Source organism: Lontra canadensis, unplaced genomic scaffold, assembly GCF_010015895.1.
Source record: "Lontra canadensis isolate GAN:19392208 unplaced genomic scaffold, GSC_riverotter_1.0 scaffold92, whole genome shotgun sequence".
In the NCBI taxonomy this organism is placed as follows: domain Eukaryota; kingdom Metazoa; phylum Chordata; class Mammalia; order Carnivora; family Mustelidae; genus Lontra; species Lontra canadensis.
Window position 1 is genome coordinate 5,615,335 of NW_022631086.1, and position 17,242 is coordinate 5,632,576.

The following is a 17,242-nucleotide window of genomic DNA, read 5'->3' on the forward strand; positions in this document are numbered from 1 at the left end:
CTCTACAGAGGTGGCATTTACACAGAGTCTGAACAAGAAGGTACCAACCAGGCCAAGATCGGAGAGAAAGGCAATGTAAGGACAAGGCTCTGAGACAGGAAAGAAGCAAAAGCCTTTGGATTACCACTTAAAAACAGACCCAGGTAGAAAGAAAGGATAATGATGTTTCCCATCAAACACAGCAACTGAAATGCCATGGTCTCGACCCACCCAGCAACTCGCGTTGCCAGATCGCGGTTGGTTCCCATAAAGTTCAAGTTGTAACTGAGTTCTAGGATGTGGTCTGTGTGGGAGAACCAGAGCCAGGCCCTGCGCCTCAGCCAGAGGGAACACGGCCTACAAACGGCCCTACAAACACATTCTCTCCCAAGCCCACGGGTGACTTGGACACTACACACTGCCCCTGTCTGAGCCAGAGAATGAATGAACTGAGAGGCCTGCTAGACATCCGGGACACTTAAAGCTTCGTCCATGTCCTACAGCAAAGGTAGCAACCTTTCTCTTCAAAGAATCAGATAGTAAACAGCTTGGGTTTTGAAAATCATACCATCTCTGCTGCAACTGCTCAACCCTGTCATTGTGGCGCAGAAGTGGCCGCAGATAACACAGGAGCGAATGTGTGTGGCTTGTTCTAATAACACTGCATTTGGACAAAACAGGCAGCAGTGTGCCAACCCCTCTTCTACAACAATGATCTCCAAAGGTCTCAAATCCAAAAGGAAACATAAGGCATGGAAAAAAGTATCAGGACTTTCGTTTATGTTTTTTAGCACCAAAAAGAAAGAGAGAGAAAGAGAGAGAGGGAGAGAAGGATACAGAGGGAGGGAGGGGAAGGAAGGAAGGAAAGAAGGGAAAGAAATTAACCTGTTAGCATTTAGTATACAGGATGACATGGTGCCTTCATCCAGTCATGTTCATAGATGCTCACACGCAGAGGGCAAGGAACTGTGGGGAACAAGGGGTGTCCCTGTGCAGCAGTGTGGGCAGTGGGTCCTCACCCTTTCAGTGTTTTGTAATAAATACATTACAGTTTGTCACACTCACAAAACAGGCAAGAGGCTTGAAGGATTTCAACCAAAAAACCCTCAGATGATACCAGTAACCCATGCGCAAAGGAGCAACTCGAAAATGGCAAAACCAGCACTGCTCCACTTCCTAGTACGAACATGCTGGTCACACAGAAGACACCAAGGATCCCAGTTCCCATCTGCAAAGCAACCCAGAAAGACAGTGCAGTCTGTATTAGTTATCATTGTTGTGTAACAAATCGCCCCAAAATACAGGGACAGAAAACAACAATAAACAGCATCTCACACGAGTTCTGTGGAAATTCAGGTGCCACTTAGCCAAGTGATTCTGGCTTTGGGTCACCCCTAAGATTGTAGTCAGGACGCCGGCCAGAATGCCGTCATCTGAAGGCTCCATTCGGGCTGGAAGATTCGCTTCCTAGATGGCTCGCTCACATGGCCAGAAAGGTGGTGCTGGCTGAGGGGAGGGGTCTCCTCCTCACCCTGTGCACCTCTCTATGAGGCTGCTTGAGTGTCCCCAAAACCCAGCAGCTGGCTGCCCCCAGATGGAGGGAATTCAAGATAGCAAGGCAAAAATGGCAAAATCTGTTCTGGTCCTGCCTCAGAAGTCTTACACCATCACCTTCACCACAGCTGAGGGGTCACATGATCCAGGCCTGAGGCAGGTCTGAATACCAGTTGGCCAGGATCACAGGGTTGGGGGGCCACCTTGGAGGCTAGTCACCACAGTCCGCCCTCTGACTCCCAGTGACTGATGTCCCCCCTGCCCGGAGACGTAATCAATCCCTCTGGTGGAAAGAGTGACTTCCCTCACACCTCCTCTTTTGCTCTACTCAGGTTGCCCACAACTCTGAGGAGACTCTCCCCACAGCGGCAAGGTTGATCTGCTCTACTCAAGTCTACCAATTCAAGATCTTTCATTTTTTGTTTTTTTCAGCATTATTGAAGGATCATTGACAAAGCTGTACAATATTTAAAGCGCACAACACAATAATTTGATAAACCTGGTTCTAGGGAGTTTGGCTGTGTACATCTTGGCTGCGGGCATCTTGCCCACAGCATGTTCATGGCAAAACTAATTGGCCATAACACAAGTTCGCCATAAAAGATAAAAAAACTAGTCACCATAAAAGATAAAAAAAAAAAAAAACTAGTCGACAAACCAAACTAGTTTGGTTTCATTTCTCCACTAACAAATCAACTGCCTTCAGCAGAGTTAATGTATTGGAGCTAAGCTATCAGTTTGGTTTCATTTCTCCACTGATGAAGTTCCCATTTTTATATTCCATAAATCTTAGCCATCCCTCATAATGGTCTACACGGCAACAAGTAGACATGGTGGTCTCGAACAGTGGATGATAACGCCTACGTATATTGACTTGATAGAAAATACAGTGATAAAACACACTAGAAGTGTGAAGTAAGAGCGTGTGAAGCCAGATTGCCTGCTACGCTCTCCCAGAAAATGATAGCACATCAGTGACAATGATAAGAAAGCTCAGTTACAAATGCATTATGGCATTAGCATTTCTCCAACATTTTCCACAGAACTTTGGAACCATCTATCAATGGACATATGACAATATGCCAAGAATGAACAGCATAGAAGCCTTTCACAATGTAACACAGAGATGGGTTATAAATATGTATCCTGGTATTTGGAAAACCGATACCTCTCTTAATGAAAGAAGAAATTAATAATTCATTTTATTCATGTTTTCCTGTTTCGTTATGGCCTTTTTAATATCCCTCTTTTATTTTGCATTGTGTAATTTTTAAAGCAAAATTGCCTTATGGCCAATTAATTACACAAAGAGGTCTATGGTGGGGATGTCTACTGGACATGAGTAGAGTATGTATCAGGAAAGGACTCCTCATGTCAAGTGAATGAACACATGTAACACCTCACATGTTTACCTTTTTTTTTTCCTTAGGGAGAACCTTTAAGCTCTGTTCCCTTAGCAAATTTCAATTGTACAATACAATGTTATCGGCTATCGTCACCATGTTACACATTAGATTTTCAGACCATATTCATTTTATAACTGAAGGTTTTATACTCTTGTAGCAAGATCTCCCTGTTTCTGCCCCCAAATCACATGTCAATCTCATCTAGAATCACCCTCACAGACCCAACTGAAATAACATATAACCAGATATCTGGGCATTCTATGTCACCGTCAAGTTGTCACATAAAAGTTTCCATCACAATCATTAAAATGAGGTCAAATAAACTTACATTTCAAATATTTGTTGTTTCACATTTCCCATCCTCGTCCTATTCAGTTTGTAGTCTTGCCAATGCTTCACGATGCACGCACGATATAATTATGTATAAGTGTGCTTGTGGGTGTGTATATCTCACATTCATGGGTGCTGTGTGCGCACAGCATTCTTTTCAAGAGGCAGAGGCATGAACTCAAAAGTTGGGAGACAACTGGCTTGGAAAGCTTGAAAGTGAAAAGAAGTGCTCACCCATTCTGAGCTTCTATTTTCAGTAATCATTTGGGGGGGGCATCTATCTGGTGGTTGGTAAGTCGTATCAAAATGCCGTCACCAGCTTGACCGCCTTATGAGTGGCATAAAACGATGTGGTTTGGAGGGGAAGTTAATGTAAAAGTCACACCAAGCATGAAGAGGGGGTAGCTGTAGCAAGCATTTAGCCTGTTCTTGAAGAGGAACAGAATATTTAGAATCAAGGACAAATTTCTCTTTTAAAAAAGCCAGGAAATACATGATCCATGTAAAGATTAAAGCAATGAATACCTAAGACAAGTACCTAGGGAAGATTTTAAGGGGAAAAGAAAAAAGCTTTTCCATTTCGGTAAAAATTGTGTCTTATATTTAAAAAGGAGGGGGGAGTATAGAGATTTGATAAGAAGGGAAGGAGGGAGGGAGGTAGAGACATGAATATCTACCACCATTAGCTGCCAGCTACTTACTCAAAATATTCTACTCCCTTCTCCTTTTCTGCTCCCTCCCATTGAAACTTTCTTTTAACAGAATCAAAAATCGCAAGAATAAGCACGCTGCAATCATTTGCCAGCAGAGCCCTCCACGGCAGAGCTCAAGCCAACACTTACATCCAGTCGCCACAGACACACCAAGAGCCCTAGTCTCGTGATTTAGACTGAGTTAGCCATAGTGGACCAATGTAGAATGTCCCAATCGAATTGTTCCTCCATGGGCCATCTTCCCGTACCCTGGACCTCAATGCCCACAGCTAATCATAGATGTACTTACACGCACATTGTGCAATAAGTTGTGTAAGACATAGGTTAGCCCCAAACTGTCTGCACAATTTCTTAATTATGTTGTTATTATTAAGAATTATAGGCTTGGGGTAACTGCATGGCTCAGTCAGTTAAGCATCTGATTCGATTTCAGCTCAAGTTGTGATCTCAGGGTCATGGGATCAATCCTCTGAGGGCTCCATGCTCAGCAGAGTCTGCTTCAGATTCTCTCCCTCTCCCTCTCCACCCCCTCCACCCTCTCTCACAAATAAAAAAATAAATCTTTAAATAAAAAAAAGGAAGGAAGGAAGGAAGGAAGGAAGGAAGGAAGGAAGGAAGGAAGGAAGAAGGAAAGAAAGAAAGAAGGAAAGAAGAAAGAAAGAAAGAAAGAAAGAAAGAAAGAAAGAAAGAAAGAAAGAAAGAAAGAAATAAATTATAGTCTTGGCCATGAGTAGCATCTACCATTGATTAAGCCCCTTTTTTGAGCCAGATGCTGTGTGTGCCTGATTTTCACACACTGTGTCATTTCATCCTTCCAGCAACCCTAGGTGGGAGATGCACCTACTCTTCAGCACTTTCTAGAAGAAGAAACCAAGGCTTAAGTAATGTACCACAGGCCAAATCCGTGGCAGAGGTAGATGGTGACTTCAGAGACTACCCTTCCACTACTACACCAACAGTTCTCAAACTTTGGTGTGTATAAATGAAGAGGGCTAGACCCTGTTGCAGAGATTCTGACTCAGAAGGCCTGAGGAATGCCCTAGGAAGTTGCTTTTTTCCTAAAACACCCCAAATAACACTAATTTACAATGTTAGTAGCTTTCTGGGACACACATTATACTGTATTATGGATCTGTTAAATTGGCATTTCGCTCTAACCAAACAAACTGAACGACATCTCAGATGTTAAAGGTTACTGTCTAAGTAACTCTCCTCTCTGATGTTATGAATTAAGGGAGACAAACACAAACACACACACGTTCAGACTTCCCAGACTAAAACACCAGAGGCTGTGATTTGCATTACAAAATTATTCTTCAGCTTACAAAAAGGTTCTTTGTGGTGAGAAATTTCCAAAACAAGATGCTATACCACACTGCCCATAAACTGAACAAAATTGGTCACTAAAACTGAAAAAAAAAAAAATTAAGAGAATTCCCAATGCATAGAAAACCACAGACCAGTGAATATCTTTTTATTTTTATTATTTTTATATTTATTTTATAAATATATTTATATATTTTTACATTATTTAAATATAAATATAAATTAAATATATTTTTATATTTATTATTTATCTTATATTTATTTTATATTTCAATTTTGTCTCCCATATATTTTTCTTCAACATCTACTGCTTGTGCCACAAATCTGCTCCTGACGGGAAGTTTATAAAAAAGCAAGTAAACTGTAACCAAGCCATTATTTTTTAAAGCACTCAAAAAGAACCAATCTGGGGGCACCTGGGTGGCTCAGTCAGTTAAGTGTCTGGTTCTTGATTTCTGCTTGGATCATGGTCTCAGGGTCATGGGGTCAAGAGCATCCCCCCACCCTGATCAGGCTTTGTGCTGGGCCTGGAGCCCGCTTGAGACTCTCCCTCTCTCTCTGCCCTCTCTGCCCCCCCCCACACACTCACTCCCTCTCTCACTTTCACATACATACATACATACATACATACATACATACATAAATAAAACCAATCATGTCACATTTGACAACCTGATCTTTTTGAGGACTTTTTTGCTTGTGATTTTATATTATACTTATAAGGCCTAGTCATACCTTCTGCCAGTAAAGTTGTCCCTGGCTCATAGGATATTACTGGCCCTGTCTCCTTATCATGGGTCTGTTTTGGACACAGCATCAGGACTTCCAGGTAAACCACCTTTTGAATAAGTTTGTGAACAACTAGCCTAGCTCTCCCTTCTTTTTTTCTTTTAAGATTTATTCATTTATTTGAGAAATAGAGCACAAGAAGAGGGAGGAGCAGAGAGAAAATCCTCTAGCAGACTCCCCACTGAGCGTGGCACCCCAAAGGGGGCTCGATCCCAGGACCCGGAGATCATGACCCGCACTGAAATCAAGAGTCAGTTGCCCAATCGATGGAGCCATCTGGCTGCCCCTAGCCTAGCTCCCTTTACATATGATTCTATTTGCACCGTTTCAATTATATACTTCCCAGAAATACATTTATTATGTAATACAGTATGTGAAAGAAAGAACTTTTCAACTGTTGATTAAAATTGTTATTCTCATAGTGATTTTCCTGTTGCAAAGCGGTAGTGCCTCAAGCCAGGAAGTCCACGTACATCCCTGAGAGACGTGGAGAGGAATTATGCACACAAACTCGTGCCATGGCCTGCTGTACATCATCATCTCTGCCCTGCAGAACGGGGACCTCTCTCAGAAAAAGAGGGCAGTCATGGGAGGAGCCCAGGGGGGCATGGCGGAAACAAAGCCCAACCTCAGTTCCCAGCTGTTGACAGAGAGAATTGTGTGTCAAGGGCCTCCTGGGATGACTAAATGCAGATTCTACTTGGAAGTTAAGAAACAGAGCTCCAACTCTGGGTAGAGCCAGCTTTAACCACCAACGGTGCTTTGGACTAACGAGCTGTTCAAAGAAATGGCCGAGGAGTCGACCTTGAATGATGGGAGGCAGAACCCCCATGAGCAAAGGAGGTGCCTGATGGGTGAGTACAGGGCTGAATAAAGCCCAAGATAATCTCTAGGAGCCCGAGATGGGTGGTGCCTGACAACGGCCCCACGCTACCCACCCAGGGGTGGTACAGTCCTCCAAGGCCTTCTCCAACAACTCACCCTCACTACCACCAAACACCTCTTCCTAGGAACAGTTTGCACACATGGATGGACATGGCTCATCCTTTAAAGCCATACCATCCATTCACTTCCACTCCCTCTGGGTCCTCTGTGCATGCTAGACTCTGCCTTCTTCCCATGTGGGCTGATTACAAACGTGTCCTCATCTCTCATGCTGCACATCCCAGACCAACAAGTCCAGAAAGCTCCTGGGTGGTTTGGATGGGTCTTTACATGCCTTGACTTAATTTAGCCCATAGTCTAAGCCCACATCCACCTTTAAGAACACCTGACCAGCAACCTACCTACAAATGGAAATAGCCACAAAACAGTCTGAGTGCACAGGACTGAGGGTGTACAGGTGATATCTAATCCAAGTTCAGTGTAAAAGAGGGAGGAAACTTTCCTGAAGAGCATCAGCTTGAACTGTCCAGACAACAGACAGGTGTTTGGGTCCAGGCTCTGAAAGGAGAAGGGAGCTGAAAGAAGCTGGCCCCCTCCTATTGTCTGTGCATTTCTACCCCCCCGCCCCCCGGTCAGCCAGGATGGCACAACCAGGTAATGAGTAAACTATATTAAACTGTGTTGGACAAAATCTCTGTGTACCAATGTCATCTTTATGGTACTACTGTTGTTGTGATGGTTATGACTCAAATTCCTTATTTATAGTAAGAATGGCTGGGGGGTGCCTGGGTGGCTCAGTCAGTTAAGTATCTGACTGGCGATTTCTGCTTGGATCATGATCTCATGGGTCTCCACATCAGGCTCTGCACTCAGCATGGCGTCTGCTTGAGGATTCTCTTTCCCTCTTCCTCCACCTCTCCCTTCTCTCTCCTCTCTCTCTCAAATCAATCAATCAACCTTTAAAAAAAAAAAAAGAATGGCTGACATCAATTGAACACTTTCCATGTGCCATGCAGCGTGCTAGGACTTACATACATCATTTCACTTAATTCTCGCATCGGCCCAACAAGGTAGGCCCTGCTATCTCTCTTCTCTAGAAAAGGAAGTTGAGGCTGAGAAGAGAAAAGTGATTTGCACTAACTCAAAACAAGCACCAGTATGGAGCCGTCCAGGATAGCCAAGCAGACCTAGGGACATAGTGACCTGTAAGGGCCTTAAGGGGGAGCCCTGTTTCACAGCTATACACACACACATACGTGTTATATATTTGTGTGTTACATATATGTACATATATGTACACACATATACATATATACATATAATATATGCACATATATATATATATTTATATATAATGTCCCCCAAATCACTGAGATAAGCTTCCATCATGCTTATGGAAGCGAGGCAAGAAAACAGGTGTTTAAAACATTTTAGAAAGATGGCTATTCCAAATGATGAAAACAAACGAAATTTGGGTGCTCAAAGAAGTAGAGTTCAGTCAGCTGGAAAATGTAGTTCTGTGGAACAGCTCATTGCTGACGACACCGGATACATGAAGTGTTGCCATATTAGCAATAGTAGTCGTCAGAGCAGCTCAATTAATAATATTAGGCAAGCTGCAGCGGTTGGACAGATGGGTGGAGGCGACAAAGGGGAATTCAAGGAACGTCTGGGAAGTCATCTATCTCTGACATAGCTTCAGAGAGACCCGGGCCACACAGGCTCACCTGCCCCTTCCCACCAGCCTCGCTCATTGCTCAAAGTGTAATGATGTTTCCAGGTAACATATTTCTGTCTCGCAACCAGCGCTCGGCTGTCAGACGCTCCCCCGCTCGCTGTGAAGCCCCTCCCCCCCATGCCTCTGTACTTGGGCGCCGGCAGCATCTGGGAATATATATGTGCTTTGGGGCCTGCGCACGGCACCAGGCTCTGGTGAAAGCAAACGGATTCTCCTTGTCTGGTATATTGATGCCATGCAGCAGAAAGCCAATAAGTGCACGACCTTGTTCCACACACAAATCCGTTCTTTTAACAGGCTTTTCCTCCAAGGCAGCAAGTCTGCACGGGCAGGGAGACCAGAGTGAATTTTCCTTTTAAGAAATGTAGAAGACAGTACTCATTTTTTTCCAGCCTTTTTTTTCTTCGTCTTTTATTTTCCCAGTTTTCATCAAATATACTTATCAAAGCATCTCCCCTCTTGCACATAATGATATTAGCCAAGTCATCTTGCTGAAAGGTCTTCCTTCGTCTAGTGGTTGCTGGAAATGGACCCAGTCATCTAGACTCACACCAGATTCTTATCGGTTACAATAGAGACGCCATATTTCTGCCTGTATTCCTATCTGACCTCTTGATTACATTGGACACATGAATATATGGATGGACAGAAAGACAAATAATGAGATGCTACAGGTCAATAATTGCTTTCAAACCAATGCTATAATTAAGAAAGCCCAGCTTTGATTTTCCTGCTGCTGCATAACTCTTGTTTCAGGGTGTGGAAAGTTGAGATTGATTTATCCCATAGCATACCACGAATAAAGCTTTTGAAGTAGAGAAGTGTGTCCACAAATGTTTGTTTAATTCACAAGTATGTTCATAGGTACTCAGCCTACATGGGATTGTGCCTGTGTATTCAATAGGGACCAGTAAATGTCACAGCACTGTATGTTACCAGACATCGACTATGTGCCAGGCACTGTGCTGTTGATGGCCATTCAAAGACGGATAAAAAAAAAGAAAAAGGAAAAAGACAAAACAGAACCTGCAGCTAAAGGGCAGTGCCAAGCAATGAGGATTAATGAACACCATTTTTTTAAAACTGTTTGAACACCGTTCTGTGTTTCAAACTGAAAACCACCCTTTTCTCCCTCTACCCATGAATCAGTCAAGAACAAAAGGAAATGATTCTGAATTTTTCGCTTTTTTTCCAAGCACCTTGGGAAGAGCCAGGCATAGAGCCAAAAAGGAGGGGGATTTTGCTAAGGAAAAACACCACCCTGTTTGGCTTTGATGGGGAAAAAAGAAAGAAGCATCATGTATCCAGGCTCGAATGATGTGTATAGGAGAAGAGTGTTTTTATGGATAACTGCCATGGGCAAAACAGCAGATCTAATCAGAAGCACTACACACGTGGATGTTCCCAGCCTCTGGGAGAAGGGAACTCTTACAACGGCTCGGTTTCTAAGTTTTTCTTCTTCAATTCAGCAGAGGGTAGACAGCCTTACAATACATAAAATATTCCTCACAGCCTCCCTGTCCTCCCAGCAGGGGAAAAAGAAAAAAAAAAGGCAAGAAAGAAGAAGACTCATCACTAAGACAAACCATTAATTCCAAATTAATTCCAAACTAATAAAATTCTCTTATCTCCATCACACAGGTGAGTTGTGGTGTGAACATCCGTGAGGTTCCATACATATGAGCCGCCAGAATTGTCACTGCCGCCCGCTCTCCTTTCCAGGGAGCACGGGAGCGGAGTCTTGGCTTCGGGAAACAAGAACGCTCAGATTAATCATTCCCTCATCCTCCCTCTGCACACCTCTGCCATGTCCCCTTTTGTTTCCCACCAGAGACTGATGGAGCCCTGATGCCGCGACGGCCGCCGCGGGACTGGCAAGAACTGGGCGTGGGGCGGGGGCCGCCGCCGCTCTCGTCCTCTAGAGGGCGCTGTACACTCCGGGCTCCGAAGGCCTCCCCAAGGTCACCTCCGCGGAGCCTGCTCTCCCACATCCATTTTCTGCAAAGTCTCAACACCGAACAGGCCTGAACAGGCAGCAGTGGGAGAGGGAGCTGTGAGAGGAGGCCGGGCCTGGCGCTCCGAGGCCGAGGGAGGAGAGGCGCTGTGCTCGGGACGGCTTCGGGTGGCTGCAGATGATCAAGCCGTTGGGCTCCAGGTCCTGCCCTGTGTGGTGGCAAACAGAACACGAACCAGGCAAAACAAGACCGCGGGACATTAAAGACAGCCCTACCCAAGATGTCTGGGCACCGGAAGGTCAAAGATACCAAATCCACCAGGAAGCTAGACCCCAAATACATGCATTTTAAAACCAGATCTAACTCAGCTATTTACCAGATCTCCTTGACCATCCCCCCCCGTCCCCCGTAAATAATGGGACAGCTGTGGCTAACAGTCCGCGCGCACCTGCGCACGCCGGCACCGGGTACGTTTGCACGGATGGCTCCTTCTCTCCTCCCAGCGCACCTCCAGCACAGGTGCTGTCACACGCCATTCACAGGTGAGAAAACAGACCCTTGGAGTGAAAACTCACCCAAGGGAACCCAGCCAGCAATACAGGGTTTGGGATTTGCACCCGGCTGATCTGACTCCAGGGTCCACATCCCTAACTACCACGCTCAGTGGTGGTTAAATGCCATGCCTCTGGCAATCGTCAGAAAAACATAACAGCCTTCTAAGCCCCAATAGTAAAATCCAACTCGACTGAACTCCCATCAACCCTGCCCAGATGGGAGAGAGAGGATGTCCCCAACATCTATTCCTTCTTGTTTAGCAGATCCCAAAGGGTAAGGAATATAGAAAAGAGATTAGGCTCCTGTAGAAAGTTAGTGAAACCCCATTAGAAAAATAAAGTAGGGGCACCTGGGTTGGTCAGTCCGTTAAGCATCTGACTTTGGCTCAGGTCATGACCTCAGGGTCCTGGGATAGAGACCTGCTAGGAGCTCCAGGTGGGGTTCCATGATCTGCAGAGAGTCTGCTTATCCCTCTACCCCTCCCCCAGCTCATGCCCTCTCTCTCTCTCTCTCTCTCTCTCAAATAAATAAATAAAATCTTTTTAAAAGAAGAAAGAAAGAAAAATGAAGTATCAAAGTTAAGGCCGGGGAATCAGTCTCCTAGAACTATACTAAGACCCAACATTCAGGATATTCCATAGATTTTTTTTTTTTTTTAAACCAATTTGAGCCCGGCCCAGACTTTGAGAGTGCAGCCAGGTGGGATCTTTCTCCTCTCACAGACGTGCTCAGCTGCCGGCGACTCCCCCTTCACCGGACCCTCTGGTCTGAATCCAGCCCCTGCCCTCCCCCCAGATTTATTTGCTCCCCACTTTACTGAGAAGCTCCAGCCCCTCCTCCAGGAATCTCCTTTAGTTTTCCCTCTTCAGGTCAACAGTTAAATATATCTCCACTTTAGGGAGATTTTCTTTTGTTTTGGCAAAACAAATGCTCTTCCTCCTTTCCAAAGTGTCTTATCCACTCACGCACCTGGACTCGAACAGGGTACCCTCTTGCCCCTTCGTCTGTCCTACCCTCAGCACTCCCACGCTGCCTACAAACCTGCGCTCCCCCCACGCTCTAAGAAATGCAATAAATAAGTGAATAAAACATCTAAAACCATCCTTTTACCCCTGCCCCTCTTTGTAAGCAGGTTTACAAAATTGCTCAGTCATCGGAGTCACCTGGGTCCTAGTTAATGCTAGAGACTCCCGGCACGTTCCCCTAGATCGTGACTTACGAGGTCTGAGACAAGGCCTGGGAGTCTGCCTGATGGGGCAGGCTTGGGGAACACCCCCTTCAGCTCTGCCTTCTGGTCCGCACACGCTGAGCACGTGGGCCCTCATCACGCCCAAGTCCTCCCCTCCCACTCACCCATCAGCATACTGCAAAACTCCCACATTAACACACTTTTCTCTTGTGGGTATTTCGTAACATGACAACAAAGCCAAGTGGAACTCTAAGTGCCAGGATACGCTAGCCTGCACGGCTCTGGGTGTGGTGAGGGCTGGCCCCTCAGAGAAGCCTGCCCTGAGATTTGTAGGGCAAGAGGGAAGCAGTAGGGTCATTCCCTGATGGCAATCAGGGAGGGCCTAGGGCCTGCTGGCTCAGTGTGTTGGCAGAGGTGCCCTCAGGCCCAGAGCTCGTCTTCCTGCAGGAGCTCCTCCTTCGGCTTCCCGGAGTCCTGGGCCAAGCACACATGTAGCTCCATGGCAAAGGACCGTGGCTCGGCAGGTCATCTGCATCATCAAGGCTGAAGGCGGTGAGAGACAGATACAGGTTTACAATTGGCCTTGTGGGATTGGTTTGTCTCCACAAGTTCCATTGCCCTCGATATGCCCTGCTCATATCCAACGTTTCTTCCCAACTTCTGGCCCCCACCACACCCAGAGGCAATAGCCTTGCATAGACTTCTCCATGTGGTCTAATTGCTATAAGAAATTCCATATGTGTGCCCCTCCACAGTGGTTCTGCTTCTCTGGTTAGACCCTATTTGATATACATACTAGCACTAGAAGTGACTCCAGGGGAAGAGAAGCTTAAAGATGGGTTCCTTGACTTGGAACTGGTTTACGGAGAATTGATTCTCCGACTTAAAGGCATTAATGACCTGTCACCAGTGGCAAAAGGAACATTGGTATCCTGTGGCATGCAATGGCAAAATATTCATTAAATTGTCACCTGAAACACTTGTAATTGTCAAGAAGACAAGGCTTTTCATGATCAAGTAGTTGCTGCTATCCTAGATTTTGGTGCAAATAAGGAAAATAGAGTTAGTTGCTTTGAAGAGTACTATAAAACTTAACCAAAAAAAGAGAGAGAGAGTAAATTTGGGGCATCTCAATCTCACTTTGAGGTTTGAGGAAAGGAGCAAAAAGCTTCTAGGACTGCCCTAACAGAGCTCTTGTCTCCTGTAGCCAAGATTTCTAGAGGAAGGAAGGAAGGGAGGAAGGGAAGGAAGGAGGAAAAATCCAATCTTAAGGATTGATGAATTACGAAACAAACTGAATTTGCAATCTTGAAGGATCTCTTATGTTTCATTATGTTAAAATTGTTATGTGCATTTTACCACAATAAAACATTTTTTGAAAAAAAATTATCAAATGAGTCCTTCTTCAGGGCCCCTGGCTGGCTCAGTTGGAGGAGCATGATCTCGGGGTCATGAGTTCAAGCCCCACACTGGGTGTAGAGATTACTTAAATAGGTTTAAAAAAAAAAAAAAAAAGCTTTAAAAAAAATGGGTCCCTCTTCAAACTAATTCTCAAACTTTTCAAATTGGAGGAAACTTTTTAACATCATGAATTTCACCCCTCACATTCCTGCCAACACACACACAAACACATGATGGTAGTTGTACTTTCAGCGTCTTTGAAGGAGAAAATAGGTAAGATAAGGTAATATTTTTTTAAAAAATATATCAGAGCATTGATAAGAACCCTGAAAAAGAGAGTTTCTGCCAAACCTTATTTGTCAGTGGAATCAGCCCTTCCTCCTTGTCTGAGTTTTCTCTTTCTGAGTTCCTCCTGTCTCCTCTGAGACAGTCTCCTTATAGAGGATTCTCCCCATGACCTACCCATATGACTCTCAATGCTTCTAGACCTCTGACCACACACAAGTCCCAGCAGTTCTCAGGAGCTGGAGTACAAAATGTGACCCATGAAGAGATGCATTACACACCAAAAGTACAAACATTTAATGAACTTTTATCGACAGCATCCTGGGAAACGTGTTTAGGAATAAACCCTACAGGTGTTGGTTCAGGATGGAAGGGTATTATTGGGCTGTGCCAAATTTGCTGATAGGGTACACTGAGCAAAGATTCTACGCAAGCAGCTACAAATTATTCCAAAAGTTTGTGTCATTGGTTTCCTGGAATACAGAAATGAAAGTGACCTATTCTGAGTGAAGTTGAAATGCCAGAACTTCCTTGGTAAACAAAAGAAGATATCTAGAGGCTATGGAAGATCTGAATTATAGAGTGGACTTACCGTATCTGACCTGTTCACTCACTCCCTAATTATGCCTGCCAGGAACTCGGGGTCCCTCCTCTCACCAATACTGTGAGAAAGCAATTTATGAGGACAGCCCTGCATCCTTGAAGAGCTCTGTGGTGGCTCTTATCTGTAAGCCAAGAATGCCAGTGGGAATTGCAATCATCAAACTAGCAAATTCACTGGTATCCTGGGGTAGCAGGGGGCCTTAGTCATACAGATGAGTTTAACCTGGTTACCATAATGGGCAGCAGAGCCAAAACAAGAATCATAATGATTTGACCATCAAAATCTTTGGCATTGACTCATCGATCTTGGTATCCATAGAACTGAAATAGATGTACAACCTACTAGATTTCAATCTCATGACAAGAAGTTGAGTCAAATCATCACACTAGAGAACTGTGGTCTCTCAACCTTTTCCTAGCTTTGAGCTAGTTCACCAGCTCAGAGCCTTTGCAATGAGGGTAGGCTGGTTCCCCTTGAGAGAGGTCCCAGATACACAGCTAATAATTAGCTGATACATCTCCCAAAATTCTGTTGTGACTCCTAATTCCAGAAATGCTTATAGACTACAGCACTTAACACCATGGTCTGCCTACCCCTTGAAATTTCCAATCCGTGGCATCCCTAGAATCATTGACTTCTGCTCCTTCTGTCACATGTCTGACTCTCTTTCCCAGGTTCTTTCTAATCCTTAAAGATGAGCACCCCTGTAATTCTATCACGGTCCCTTTTCTCTTCCCATTTCCTAAAACACTTAGCTCAGTAGTTCCTTTATCTCTTCAACACAGAGGCTCCAAACTCTTGTTCCTCATCCCTGCTTTCCAGTTACCTAACCATCAAACACTTGGATACACTGTTGCCACCTCAAAATCATTCTGTATCTGCTACAGACCGAATGTCTGTGTCCCCCTAATTTGTATGTTGGATCCCTATGCCCACTGGGATGGTATTAGGAGGTAAGGCCTTGGGAGCTAATTAGGTCACGAAGGTGGAGCCTTCAGACATGGGATGAGTGACCTTATAAAAAGGGCAAAGAACTCAGTGGTCCTCCTTCCACCGTGGGAGAGTACCAGAAGTGGGCAGTCGGCAACCCTAAACAGGGCTCTCCCCAGATCCTAAAGGTGCTGGCACCAGCCTCCAGAACTGTGAGAAATTTATTTCTGTTGTTTATCAGCCTACCCAGTCTGTGGTATTCTGTTAGAGAAGCTCAAACAGACTAAGACAGTATCATTTTTCCTTCTGTTTTCCTATTAATAATACCATGATTTTCCTAGTCAGTCAGACTAGAAACTTCGGGGCCTCCTTGACTCCATTTCTCTCTTTCTGTTCCACATCTTACCAGTCACGAAATACTAGCAATTTTATGTGTAGGGTCTCACCTTTCTATCACTAGAAACACAACCCAAGCTCAACTCTGTGTCATCCCTGGAGGAAATTTAGCAGCTTTCCACTTCCATTCTCTCTCCCAAACATCCAACCTACTCTTCTTCATGTGTGTTCTATTTTGGTGTGTGAAGTTCCACTATTCAAAAACCCACCGTGATTCCTACTTGCCTCTAAAATACAGTCCAAGCTCCAGAATTTAGTATTTTTGCCCTTTATTAACAAGCCCTCAATCTGCATTCTTCACATCATGACATTTCAGGTTTTTTACATCACCAATATTCCAACCAAGCCCTACCATCCATTGACCATGACCCACACATTCTCATTTCTATATCTTTCTTCACAAATACCCTGTCTGCCATGCCCTCCTCATCTCCACTTATTGTTCACTTATTTCATAAATACCCTTGAACAATACTAGGTGTGAGCCCTTGTGAATATCAGGGCGTCATTCTTCCCTTGGATGGCTTGGCCCTTGGCCCATTGAAATCCTCTGATTCCTACAAAGCTAGTCCATCTACCACCACATCTGTGGACACCTCCTTGGTTTCCTGGCCAGAGGTGACTGCCCGAGCACTGCACTCTTTACCTCCCTCATAATATTTGTCCACACCAGATGTTACTCATTCATCCCTAGGACCTTTGTCATTGCTGTTCCCTCTGCCTAGTAAGCTGTTCCAGACTCCACGAAACTGATTCCCCTCACTACCTTCGTCTCCACTCTAAGCACATGCTCTGAGTCTTCTCTGACCCGTCTACCCAAAAGATCCTCCAACTTTCATCCTACTGCATTTTTCTTGCTTGAAATTATCAGTACTTTAAGGGGAAGTGTGTGTATGTGTGTGTGCATGTGTGTGAGTTTACAGGTTGCGTGTTGTATGTCTATGTCTCCCCAGTGGGCTTACCAGCTCTATAAAAACAAGGATGCTGTTCCTAAAATTGTCCTTTAGAAACAGCAATCATCTCTCCCTAATCGTCTCTCTTAACTTCACAAAGAACACCCAACTAGGAAATTGTAGTTTATATGTTCTCTGGGCCATATCAGGTTCTTAGGGCTTCCTTTCCCCGATAATTATATCCACAAGTGAAAGGAAGAAAGGTATGCATTTATTCTCTCCTGTCCAGCTCGTTGCTTTTGATTTTTTTTTTT